Source organism: Canis aureus, chromosome 8, assembly GCF_053574225.1.
Source record: "Canis aureus isolate CA01 chromosome 8, VMU_Caureus_v.1.0, whole genome shotgun sequence".
Classification (NCBI taxonomy): domain Eukaryota; kingdom Metazoa; phylum Chordata; class Mammalia; order Carnivora; family Canidae; genus Canis; species Canis aureus.
In genome coordinates this window covers 23,003,073-23,015,713 of record NC_135618.1, presented here as the reverse complement: position 1 = coordinate 23,015,713, position 12,641 = coordinate 23,003,073, and the positions used below count along the sequence as shown (strand labels likewise).

At 51.9% G+C, this 12,641-nt stretch overlaps 1 long non-coding RNA gene across 1 annotated transcript in view; it reads left to right on the top strand.

The window, feature by feature from the left end:
- The window catches only part of LOC144318492 (uncharacterized), a 53,601-nt gene extending 44,608 nt beyond the window's left edge, over window positions 1-8,993 (top strand). The window contains exons 3-5 of the long non-coding RNA XR_013384429.1: window positions 6,010-6,205; window positions 8,094-8,268; window positions 8,910-8,993. This is a non-coding gene — a long non-coding RNA (uncharacterized LOC144318492). The remainder of the gene's footprint in view (window positions 1-6,009; window positions 6,206-8,093; window positions 8,269-8,909) is intronic.
- Window positions 8,994-12,641: the final 3,648 nt, after the last annotated feature.

Sequence of the window (12,641 nt, the reverse complement as noted above, 5' to 3'; positions counted from 1 at the left end):
GTCCTGGGAGAGGCTGAGCTGGCTGGGGAGTGAGGGGGTGGGGAGGAGACAGGACTCTGCTGACTACTGAGTTTACAGGGATGGAACCATGAGGGGGAGCTGGGAGGCAAGCTGGACTTTAAGGGCTGTTTCGGGGAGGGAAGGGGAATTCTGGAGTCATCATCAGCATGCCAGTGCCAGAACCCTGAAGCGCGGTAGAGACAGACTCTCCCCAAAGCCACGAGTCATTCCTCCCAGGAGGTATGACACCGTGGGGGCCCCCCACAAGGAGTGAGGAGCAATGAAAAGAACACAGTAACGTGGTAGGATTCCACCCACTGCAGACTTGAGTCCCGTGCTTTACCACTTGAAAATCCCATGAAAAAGGTAGAACTGCATTCTGGGCAGAAGTGGACGATGGCTTTTTGTCACCAGTCAGAGGGCTCTGAGGAGGCAGAGATCTGAGTTTGCTGTCCCTGTCTGGGCCTCAGATGGTGTGGAGGTGAGGTTCAAGGCACTGGGAGGTCACAGGTCAGACAAGATGAGAGCATGGAGGACTGGAGGCCCTGCCCTTTCCTCCCAGACTGGCATGGCCCTGGGCTTCCTGGTAGATTTTTCTGGAAGAATTCCGAGGGACCTCTCAGATCCCCTGTGGAAGTTTAGAAGAAGCCCTTGCCCCTACTTTCAGGGCCTGGACCCAGGGATTAGGGAGCCCAGGATGGCAGTTACTTAGACAACATGAGCCCTTTCAGGCACTCTGGCTCCTTTAGGGCTCAGGAGGTAATTTCCCCTCCGAAGGCTTCGTGGTGCGGAGTCTCCACAGCACGCAGCAGAGGACCCCACAGCACTATGGAACGGAGGAGGCTGAGAAGTCAACCCCTAAATAATGTAGGCGCAGTCACAAGGCTTGGTGCCCTCACGCTCTACTCCTCCATAATAGGCATTGCATGAGGGACCCCTGTAGTTCAACCAACTGCCAAACAATCTCCCGTGTGACCACCACCCAGGTCGTGAGTGGACCACTGCCGGAACCCTAGGACCCCTCGCCGCCCCCATCCCTTTCCGATTTCTATCCCTTGTCTAGTACCTAGTAACTACCCCTAAAGGTAACCACTAAGTTACTACGCTGCCTCCTGGAACGATCATTTTCCACGTTCTGTGTGTGTGTTTTGTTTTGTTTCGCCAAGGCAGCGCGCTGCCGTGGTATGAACGTGGGTGCTGGAGGCAGGAGCTGCTCTCTCACATCTTGGCTCCGCTCCTTGCCTGCTGGGGATCCTTGGGCGGCCCACTTTGCCTCTCCGCACTGCTTTCTGCAGCTGTGACATGAGGATGATGATCGAATGCAAGCTGCTAAAGTTGTTTGGAAGGTAAAATAGGAGTTCATACATGTGAAGTGCTTCTGATGTGAAGCGTCAGCTAGGCCGCTGCCCACAGCATGCCACCCAGATACAAGCCCCGAGCAGATCCTGCCAGGGGCGAGCCCTCGAACTCTGGGTTAATGGAATCATACCGTAAAGCACCCAACAAACGAACAGACAGGTGCATGGTGCCTATATGATAAAAACACCAACGACGATGGAAGAGAATAAGGATGCGCCTGTTGCTGAGGTTCTGGAAACAGGAGAAGCTCACCATGACGGGCAGGAGGATGAGGACGAGAATGCATGGAGGTGGCATAAACATAATGAAGAACTCAACAGAGAAGCTGAGGGGACACAGCCCAGGCCAGGTGTGGGTGTGGGAAGGGCTCCGGGCGCCGAGACCCCTCACCTCCCACCAACCTGCACCAAGCAAGGTCACGGCAGGACAGCGTTTGTCAACAGGGAAAAGCTTTGCTCTTGTGAACTTTGCTGCCCTTCCTTCGCAACGTGGTGGAGCCCACTTCTCCATCCTGCCTCTGGTTGCATAACTGCACGTCTCCATTCCTGGCCGCCAGCTGTGTGCAGGTCACTGTGTGGTCGAGGCACATTTCAGTGTCAGTGTAGCCCAGACAAGGTTCAGAGCTGGGTGGGTCCTTCTCTCAGAGGGGAACTGTCTTGTGCTCAGGGAGCCCAAAGACCCCATTCCCGACTGCATTCTGGGTAGAGTTAAATTGGAAATGTCAAGCTATTTCACAAAACTGTGCTACATGCTTAGAAGTGCCAAATACTTCATTGAGTTTCTATGGTTTTCTTTTGAAGTTAAATTTCTCCTCTTGATAAATGTTCCTTGAGCACTCATTCCACTCCAGGCCTTGTGCCATGAACTTTCCATCCATCCGCCTACTTGTTCTTCTAATCAGCCCTGAGCCGTGGCCTCCTAGCCATCTGTCTTATAGAAAAGGAAACAGAGGCATGGTAGCTTGCTCAAGTTCACATGGGGTCTGGCAAAGGCCATGCCCTTGGCCAGTCACTGTTCTGTGTCTCCTCACTTCCTTGTGCAATGATCCTAGTTCTGCCATCAGTGGGCTGGGTGATTGGACATGCTACTGGGGGGGTGGGGAGTGGGAGGAGGCCTGTTTGTAAGGAGGAGGCGTGCGGGTCCCAGGGTGCTGCATTCCTGGATTCACTTCACTTCACCAAGGGCCTCCCAGGATGCAACCCAGGCCCGGGCACTCGGGGGCTCCAAGAGAAGTAACATCATGGCCTCTGGCCTCCTCAGGTAGCCTCTAATATAACTGGGGACACAACTGATGATAACGACAGTGAACAGTTAATTTCCCCGAGTGTGATTTGGACCAGAGTAGAAGGGCTCTGGGAAGGCAACTGAAATAGTGGGAAAATGGATCATCCTGGATGAGAGTAAATCCCCCTTAACGTTTGCCGAAAATAACTTCTCTGTTAGGCGAGGGCCAAACACACTTGCCTGGTGGACCAGTCATCGGACAAGCCTAACCTGCCCGACCCCCAGCCAGAAACCTTGGGCAGCTGGCAGACATGCCTCATTTCAAAGAAAGCGTGAATACTTAAAGGGTGTGTTTTCTTTTCCTCCACATAATATGCTTCCTTGGGGCTGTGCAAAGGATGAAGAAACAGAGCGAGGGGAAGTAGAGGGCTATTTGGGATTGTGCAAAAGTCACAGAGTGAACCCAGGGGCAGGGACACCACACACATGGAGGCTGGTTGCTCTGACCATAAGGAACTGGAGTGCGCAGAAACACAATTTGCCTGGGTTGGGGCCATGGCATGGGAAGCAGAAGTACTGGATTCCCTACGCTCCCAAGTTTAGACTGGCATAGCAAACTGAGTGGCCATACTGGAAAGTGTTGAGTTTGGTTCACTAAGTGAGCTGAAGAGTGAGTCTTAAATTGGTTTTGACTCACCACCGTGACAACTCAGAGCCTGTAGAGAGTGGCATCTGTCCCAGGATTCTTAGTCTCCCACACTCCCTCTCCCCCTCCTGATTTTCCCTAGGGTTCTGTGCCAGCCAGCTCTGTTGCTCATTCTAACATTACATGAGACAGTGCCATCCATTTCCAAGATATTAGTGTTCAGAACAGGCTGATGCCCTCAACTCTCAAAGTCCCACTAGGGCTGGGAATGCAGCTCCATCCCATTTATCCGAGGACTCAAACAGCTGGCAATTTTGACTTGGTCCCAGAATGAGAGAGGGCTCTTGTCCAGGTTGTGGCACACGTAGCCTTGCCACCTGGGCTCCATAAACTGGAAAAAATCTCCTGGGCAGGAGGTGTCTGTGACAAATAGGAGTACCATGAGTATCTGGCAAGTTGTATTTGGACAGTTGCAGTGTGGATCTCTGAGTTCTGGAGCAGGGGCATGCTGTCTGCAGCAAAAAAGTCTGAACTTTCTGAAAGGCAAGTGTTGGTAGGCTTCTGAACAAGGGGAGAGACTGAACATCTTGCCAGAAGTCACCAAATAGCTTTGCATCTAGAGCTGTGTATCATAGGCCGACATGAGGTTGGGGTGGTCCAGCCTTATCTATCTTACAGTGATCATGGCACATCCAGGACTGGGCCTGAGCAGGTCCAGAGGGTATGAGGGAGCAGGTCCAGAGGGTATGAGGGAGCCAACTGATTAATTTGACCAGACTCATATATCACCTTTTCCTACTGCATTGGTGCCTCTTGGCAGACGAGAAACAGAAAATCCAGGCCAGTTCATGAAGGGCTTCACTAGATACCCTGGCGTGAGCCGAGACTAGACTGCATTAGTGTCACAGCTCCAATCAGGGAACTCTGCAAAGAGAAGGTGGTAAGTGGTTTGGCTGCCTGGTCAGGGCCCTGGAAGGAACAAGGCCAGAAGATCAGGGGTGAGGTGACACAGGAGAAGAGTACCTTGTCATCCAGTTTGTGAAGAGAGACAAATGGCTTTAGGTACGACTATAGTGTGAGTCCTGAGCTATGGTAAGTGGTTTGGCTGCCCGGTCAGGCCCTGGAAGGAGCAAGACCAGAAGATCAGGGTTGAGGTCATACAGAAGAGTATACAGAGGGGGTAGAAATTGTTATACCTGAGTGCCCAGCAGAGAATCTACTATAGAATCAGACTCAACAACCAGGGAAACAGGATGATTTGACACTTAGATATCGAGCGGCCTGCTCTCAATCACCCCAGTGCTGACATCATGGGTCTGTGAATAGAGTTGCCATGGTGGCAGAAATGGGGACAATGCATATACCCAACAAGGCAGAGTGATTGCCTCTGATCGTCATGAGGAGGTAGGACTGCTGCTGCATCGTGGGGATGGGGAGGAACAGGTTTGGAACTCAGGGGGTCCTGTGGGGTATGTCTCGGTGCCCAGCTCTCGTTGTAGATGGGCAAGATAGCAACCACACCTGATAAGGGCTTGGTAACCGGGGGTCCAGACCCTCCAGGGTTAAAAGGCTATGTCACCTCAGCAAGCAGGGCATCCAGACCAGCACAAGTGCAGGCAGAGAGTGAGGGGAATCCGGGAGTGGGAGACGAGACGGGGGAGATGGTGAAATTCAATCCAGCCTCGGGCTCAGCTGCATTGGTGGGGGCACCTGCCTTCTGATGTGTTTCTTCGAATAGTCCCATACCTGCAACTCCCTTTGGAAGGCTGTGGGCCGATGATTAGATGGTTTTGCCTACAAGCCCGGAGCCCAGAAGGGCCTTGCTGTTTCCATTTCCTCGGGGTACCCATTAGCCGGGGACTCAGACTTAGTGAGTGGAACACTCAGCACCACCTCAATAGAGACAAGCTCACAAGTCACGCCCTTGGGACACTTCTGAAATCTCGCAGCCTTGGCTCTCTCCAGCTCCCTGCTTGCTTCCCCCACTCTCGCACCAGTTTCTTCCAAGGGCTGACCTTTCTAATCACTTGCACTAGCACCTTTTTCTCAGGATCTGCTTCTAGGTAATCTTTCACCCCTTAGATAATGGGTAATGACAGGTCATGTTCATTGAACATTAACCACGCACTGGGCATGATGGTAAGAGCTTTTAGCGCCCTGGGCCACTTAATCCTCCTAGCAGGTGAAGGGTGCACAATTATAAACTCTCAGCAGCAAAGCTTAGCACTTAGGGGCACGGGCCCTGGTGGTGGTCAAATCTGGGGTTGAATTTTGGTTGTGCCAATGACCAGCTGCGTGACCGTGGGCAAGTCACTTTCCTCACCTATAAAAGGGGGAGAAGGGTAGAGTCTGCTTTCTAGGTTGGTTATGAAAATTCGATGAGTTGATGCAAGGAAAGCATTGGAAAGTGCTACGTAGGTATTTGTTAAATGAACAACTATTTCACACAGGGGGCAGTCAAGACTTACAAAGACTAATTAACTTGCTCAGGTTCACCCAGTGAAAGCAGCACAGTCAGGATTCACACCCAGATCTGTATGATTTCAAAACCTTCTGTCTTAAGTACAACTCCACGCCACCTCTGGGCAGGCCCACAACCTCTTCCTCTGCCTACATATAATTCAGAAGGCCCACTGTCTCCCCAGGGCTCCCCGACCATCCCTGGCTTGTCTTTGTTGGGAGGCAACAGGAGGAAGCGGGGGTTCCTGCAGCCCCCGCCCCCCCAGGTTGAGGCTGGCTCTCCCTCACTACGGATATCGGGATATCGCTTTGCCTTGCAGGGGCTGCCCTGTGTTCATTCTCAAGGGGATCTCTCCACAGAACTACATGTTCTTCATGTCCTCTCCCCCCACACTCTTGCCAAAAAACAACAACAACAAAAACCCAGCAGTGAGTCTTTCTTTTGTTCCTGAAGCAATAGCTTATGAGTACTTCTTGTAATCAAAAAATCCTTTCTCTGTTTCTCCAGTTGCAAAGGTAAATGAGATAATAATCTAAAACATATGGAAACATGGAAGGAGGGAGGGAAAACTCTCACTTGCCACCCATGAGGCTTTCTGGGGCCACTTCACCCACCCAGCCTTGACTCACAGGGGACGTCACTGGTCTCCTTGCGGGCCCAGGGATGACACACCTGGCAGGCCTGGCGAATGTCCTTATAAGGCAGCTGCTGTACTGGGCGCTGGCTGCTTCCCTGGCCCGCGTTTCAGTAGGCTATGAGGCAACAGCCGGGGACAGGGATGGGCAGGGAAGAGCTTGTTCCTAATTCTCTGAAGCCCCACTCAGGCTCCCCTAACTTCCTTTTCTCTGTTGGTTTGAGTGTGAGAAATCAAACTCCAGGAGAACCTTGGGGGTGAGGCCACTTACTTCCATGCAACACACTCAGGAACACGCATTGGCCAGCTGCTGGGCGCCGGCACTTGAATCCCACGGGGTCTCTACTTACAGAAAGGGAGGAGGTCCGGTTGCAGCGCTGAGCTTCAGGCTGCCCAGGATCTGACATTATTGCTTCTTTTTTATTTCCCTGAGGCACTCAAGGTCCATCCAGGTGCCAAGACTTGGGAAGGGGAGGGTAGAATGGAGAAGGTACATTGAACATATATGTCCTATGCACCAGGCACAGCGCTTCCCACACATTTCCTCATTTAATCCTTGAGGTGACCCATGAAGTAGGTGTTTGGGGTTATAGTGGAAAGTTTCCCTAAAATGTCTCCTCTGGTTTTTCTTGCTTTTCTCTAGATCCCAGAGTCAGCCAGGAGGAGACTCTGTGGATTGTTTACATTTTCATCTCAGAGGGTGATTTCTATTTCAACCTTAGTGCTTACAGCTCAGATCAGTCACCATGGTTTCCCTCCAGCTTAGAAACCCAAATAAACCACCACAGCCAATGGCAGATGCTTGATCCCACTGCCTCCCCAGCTGGTCACAGTCTCCAGGAATCCTGGAGCCCAAAGTCCTTGCTGATCTCTGGCTCTACCACCCACCTTGCCCCACCATGAGAGGAGATGCCCCCACACCCCCAACCCCTCCACCTTCTACAGCTTAGTCCCTGGGCTCGAAGTTCACATCCCACAACGGCTCCATCAGTCCGACTGCTCGGGATCCAGCTCCTTTCCTGGATAAAAGACCCAAGTTCAAGTCAATGCCAGGGGATTTCCTAGAGCTTCACCTTGTTTGGAGAAGAGATGTCGCAGACACAACCGTCTTTATGACCCAGACTAGATGAATTCCTCCAGTGGTGTGTCCTCGTTCACAACTCATGGGACATGTTTCTTTCTTGGACGGCCCAGAGAAAATTCCGCTGGGAGAACTGGAAGCAATTCTAGATGGCTTCTGAGATGTCAGTAGCCCTTCCCTCTGCAAGTTCCCCCGTCCTTGTGTCACCCAATCTTCTTGTCCCCCCCACCTTGGCCACGTTGGTCTTGCTGCTCCTTAACCACATGTGTCTAGGTTGCCAGAAAAAAATACAGGATTCTCAGTTAAATTTAAATTTCAGGTACACAATGAATTATTTTTTAAGTCTAACTATGTCTCAAATTACTTGTTTATCTGAAATTTAAATTTAATAGGTGCTCAATTTTTCTTTTACTTCTTTATATTATCATTTTTGCTAAACCTGGTGAAAATGTCCAGCTCACTCCTGTCACTGGGACATTCTGCTGTGGGACAGGGGCAGGACTCCCTCCTCACTGGACTCTGGTCTCTGCCCAGGCGCCTTTTCTTCAGGGAGGACTTCCTTGATCCTACAACTCAAAGAGTAGCCCCCATCCCTCCTCCATCCCACCTCCCCTAGCCCTGTTTTCCTCACAGCCTTATCCCTTCTGACTTTACCTTGGACATTTGTTTGTGTTTGTTTCTTGGCTAGCATGAGCATGTCATGAAGTCAGGGGTTCTCGTACGTTTTATTCACTGCCACTTCCCCGGCATCTAGTACAGAGCTCAGCACCAGTCGCCCAAAACCACTTGTTGCACAACATGGACTGTTCGCATGATTTAAAGGGAAGAATTTTGAGTTTCCAGGTCATCCCAAGAGAGAGAAGGTAAGAGAAGGAGGCCCTGAGATAAGGGGGAGAAAGAGAATGGGAGCAGAGAAAGGGGATGGAGCGCCAGGGGATGAATTAAGAGGCAGGTGGGTTCGGACACGTGTAAGAGTCCACGCAGGCTGCACAATTGCATTCGCATGGGGCAGGGAGAGGGGAGCAGTACGGTTCAGGGTTTCAGAACTTGGGCTGTTAACACGGAGACTCAAAATTTGAGTCGGCTCCACCAACTGTGGTAAGATTCGAAGCATTGAATGAAACTCTCGGCCTCGGTTTCCCTATCGGTTGGATGGTAATAGCAGTGTCACCTACGCATAGCAAGCCAAGTGTGCCATGGGCACTGGGGCCAGGGTCTCTCTGCTGCCAGCCTCACCTCGGGAGGACTCTAATCCAGCCCTGGTGCCGGGATGTCACCGGGGGCTTGGAGGTTTCTAGGAAATGGTTGATGCGGCTAGTGTTAAATCTGGGGTGCCAAGGGCCTGTGTCACTGAGCACACGGGACAGGGTGTGGCTGAGACTGCAGAAGCCAGTCTGGCCTTGACTCGTGCTGTCTCTGTGACCCTGTGCATCCTTTAGCCTTCCAGCCTCACATTCTTCCTGTGGAAAATGGGATGATATTTCCTGATCTGTCTTCCTTGCAGGTTTGGATGACCAGAAAATGAAAGACGAGTGACGAAGAGCTTTGGCGACCCTAAATGACAAGATAAAGCCCAGAATTGCCATGATGTCATCGGCATTGTCTGCCGGGGCGGGTTGGGGTGGGGGGCGTCCAGACCGGCTGACTGTGGATCACTGGCTCCAGGAAGGGGGTGCCCGTGGACATCTTGGTGTCACCCACACCCTGCAGCTCATAGACACACGCCCTCTTCCTGGCGCCAGGACGAACCCCACTCAGAGATGTATCCCCAGGGGGATAAAATGACACAAGGGCCTCATGGCAGGGAGTTGCACGACCGCGTCCCCAGGCCGGGCCAGCCGGTGTCTGTCTGCCAGATGTGCAAAGGCAGGAAATTAGCCCAAACTCTGACTAAACATCTCTACTCTTGGCCGTATTAGTAATTGGCTACGGTTTTCTAGGATTGGACACATACGTGAGAAGTCCCATAGTCCCCGACACCAATGACACAGACAGTAGGCTCCAGCCCCACTCCTATCACAGGCTCAGCGTTTCTGGGTGCTTCTCGGGTGGCAGCACTGGCCAGGGCCCAAAGGATGCAGCCTGACGCGGACGGGCAGGGCCAGGATGCACCGGCGCCCGCGGCCTCACTCTGGGGCCCGGCCCAGCCTGAGAAGCCCAATCACCCCTGAGAAAGAATTTTCTTTTCTCTCACTTGGGTAGCTCATGGGTCAGAGTTGTCCTCAGACAGCAGCAGCCAGGGCCCCTGCCTCAGGTCCTGCAACTTCATGCATTTATGAGACAAATATTAAGCAAATGGCTAATATACGCTCTACATTAGATGCTAGGAAGACGGTAGTGAACGAAACAGAATTTGAATTTCCCTTTCTTCGTGGAACTTGCATGGGCGGGGAGGGGACAGACAAGAAGCAATCAATAACTAGCCTGTGAGGTGTGTTAGCAGGTGATAGATGGTGTGGACACGAGCAGGATGGGCGGGGAGTGAGGGCAGGCTCGCGGGAAGGTCCCACTTGCGATGACAGCAGGTGAGCGTCGGGAGAGGAGCATTCTAGGCACGGGGAGCAGCCGGGGCAAAGACTGATGCCCTGGCCTCCGCCGGTGTGTTCAGGAAACATAGGGACCAGTGGAGGCCAGCGAGGCAGGGAAGTGGTAATTAGGAAGGCCCGTGGGCCGGTGCAGAGCAGTCCTGGCAGGTAATCACAGGAGGACAGCGGCTCCAAACCGGCTGGTAGCTAGGGTTGGCTTGGGTTTGGGGCTCCCTGAGGCCTTTGTAGTTTCAAGATGCCTTCTTTAAGAAAAAAATAAAATTACAAATATGAAATTGAAGCCCAGGGTTTTGGAAATGCAAGCAAGGGGCCTTGAAGCCGAACTTCCGTAGCTTCCTGCTGGTGGAGCAGAGGATCTGGGGCCTGGGCTTGGGATCGCCCCAGAGTACCCCACTCACCCCAAGGCAGCATCCCTCCTTCCCTCCTTCCCTCCCTCCTACAGTGCTGCCCTCCTGCGACTTTCTTCCTGTTCCAGACTTACTGGACTTCCATCTCAGCCGGGGGTTGCCCAGATAGAAGTAGAAACAGAGAGGAGTTGAGTCCACAGTGTGTCCCAGCCTGGCCAGCCCACAGGGACCACCAAGCCCGACAGTGAGGGGAGGCACCTAAGTCCCTCCTCGGAGGGGAAAGACAGGAATAATTTCTCCAAAGGGAGCACTTCTCTGATTTTAGTGGTTCTGCTCCCATCCAGGAAGAGAGATTAGGAGGGCAAGGCACACACCATGAAAGGAGGGGAGGAGCTGTGACCTTCTGGGAGGGGGTGGAGGGGGGAGGGGGAGGTGGTGGGGAGGGGCTGGCCTCACTAACAGGAGTGTGGGCCTCTTGAACTGCTGGGTGGGCCCCACCCTCGGGGGTCCAGACTCTGCTTTGGAAACCTGGAAGGGGTTGGCAGACAGGAGGGCCGCAGGCCAGGAGAGAGAAGGCAGGGGTTGTGCAGCATCCCTTACTAGCTCAGCCGCGGACAGGAGCCAAGACGTGCGGAGAAGCAGCCCTTCCTTCCTCTACACCATGTGGCTGCTGAGGGGCCTCGCATGCCTGCCTTTCTTCCCTTCTTTCTTGTTTCTTCTCTTCCTCCCTCTCTCCTTTCTTGATCACTCTTTTCTCTCCCTCTCTTTTGCTCTTGAGAAAGGATGCCATCTAAAAATAGCCAGTGTGTGTACATTCTCTCCAATTAAAAAAAAAAATCGTAATGAAAAAAAAAGTTGCCAGCTGCTTTCTCTGTCGAAGCGGAGACATTTAAACAAGTTTGGGTGTAAGGTGGGAATTCTGATACATTTGTTTGAGTGGCATTCTTGTAATACAATCCTTCACCTTCTGGCATGAATCAGTCAACCAGAAATCCTTCATAGGGCAGCCCGGGTGGCTCAGTGGTTTAGCGCCGCCTTCGGCCCAAGGTGTGATCCTGGAGACCAGGGATCAAGTCCCGCATCGGCCCCCCTGCATGGAGCCTGCTTCTCCCTCTGCCTGTGTCTCTGCCTCTCTCTGTGTGTCTCTTGTGGATAAATAAATAAAGTCTTTTTAAAAAAAATCCTTTATAGCACACCTGCTGTATGCAAGGTTTTATTCTTGGTCCCTTGGGGGGAGGGACCCAAGGCCCTTGAATCCAAAGTCTGACTCCTCAAGGAGTTTTTGGTCAGGTTATGCAGTTAACCCTTACGACTGTAGGAAGCGTGTTGGTGAGAATGGCATGGGTCCTCGGGCTGTTCTCTGGAGCTCCTTCTCTTATTTTATATGTGTTCCCTGGACTCTTGCACCGACACCCAGAACAACAGCCACCTCCTAGTAAGCTTTCAACGCCCAATCTTGGTCTCTAGCCTGACTTTCCAAAGTTAGTTCCCGGGCTACAGAGAAACGCAGCCGACTCCGAGCCATCCCCTCCCCACGCACCTGTCCGGGCGGCCTGCCGGGCACACACCCATCCGACACGCGCGGCTCCAGCCTCGGTAGGGGCCTGCATGCTCACCATCTTCCACATCGCAGGTCCAAACAATGGGAAATGGAACTTGTTTTTCAAATAACATATGACATTGAACACCGACAGAAAAAGCCAATGAGGAGGGATTTTTTTTTTTTTTTTTTGGTAGACCTGTTCCTTATAGGCATACACTGATAACATCCGTCGTATAAAGCCGAGCACTCATTTCACGTTCACGGTCGGCGATGCATCTGTCGTTTCAGATCAGTCTCGGTATCCAATTTATTCCTGCACTGGTTTCTGTCACTCAGTGTTGAGGAAGTTCGATTCACAGAGATAAGTAATGACACTAGCAACAGCTTTACTTTACTTTTTACTTTCACACAGCTTGCCTTGAGATCTCGGGATGCTCTGAATTCAACAGAGCCAAGATCTTGAATGTGGAGCAGAAAATATTGAGTCTAATGCTGAATCATTAACTGTATCTAACTGCTTTCATTGCTTGTGTTAAGGGTAAAAAGTCCCATAAAAAGTAGTTCAGGTTTAGGTCAGGTGCTCGGGCCAGTTTTTCTTACCTACACAGCTAAGGAATTATGGAGAAGGGAGTCAAGGTGACCACCTACATTTTGTCAGCCTGCCTTTGATTACTCAGTTTACCATGACAACGCATTAATGAGAGAGGGCATGCACAGACCTTAATTTTAAGAAATCACCCCCACAGAGCTACAGTCTTTCTACTCACTGATGACTTTATTGACTATTCAAAATCATGAAT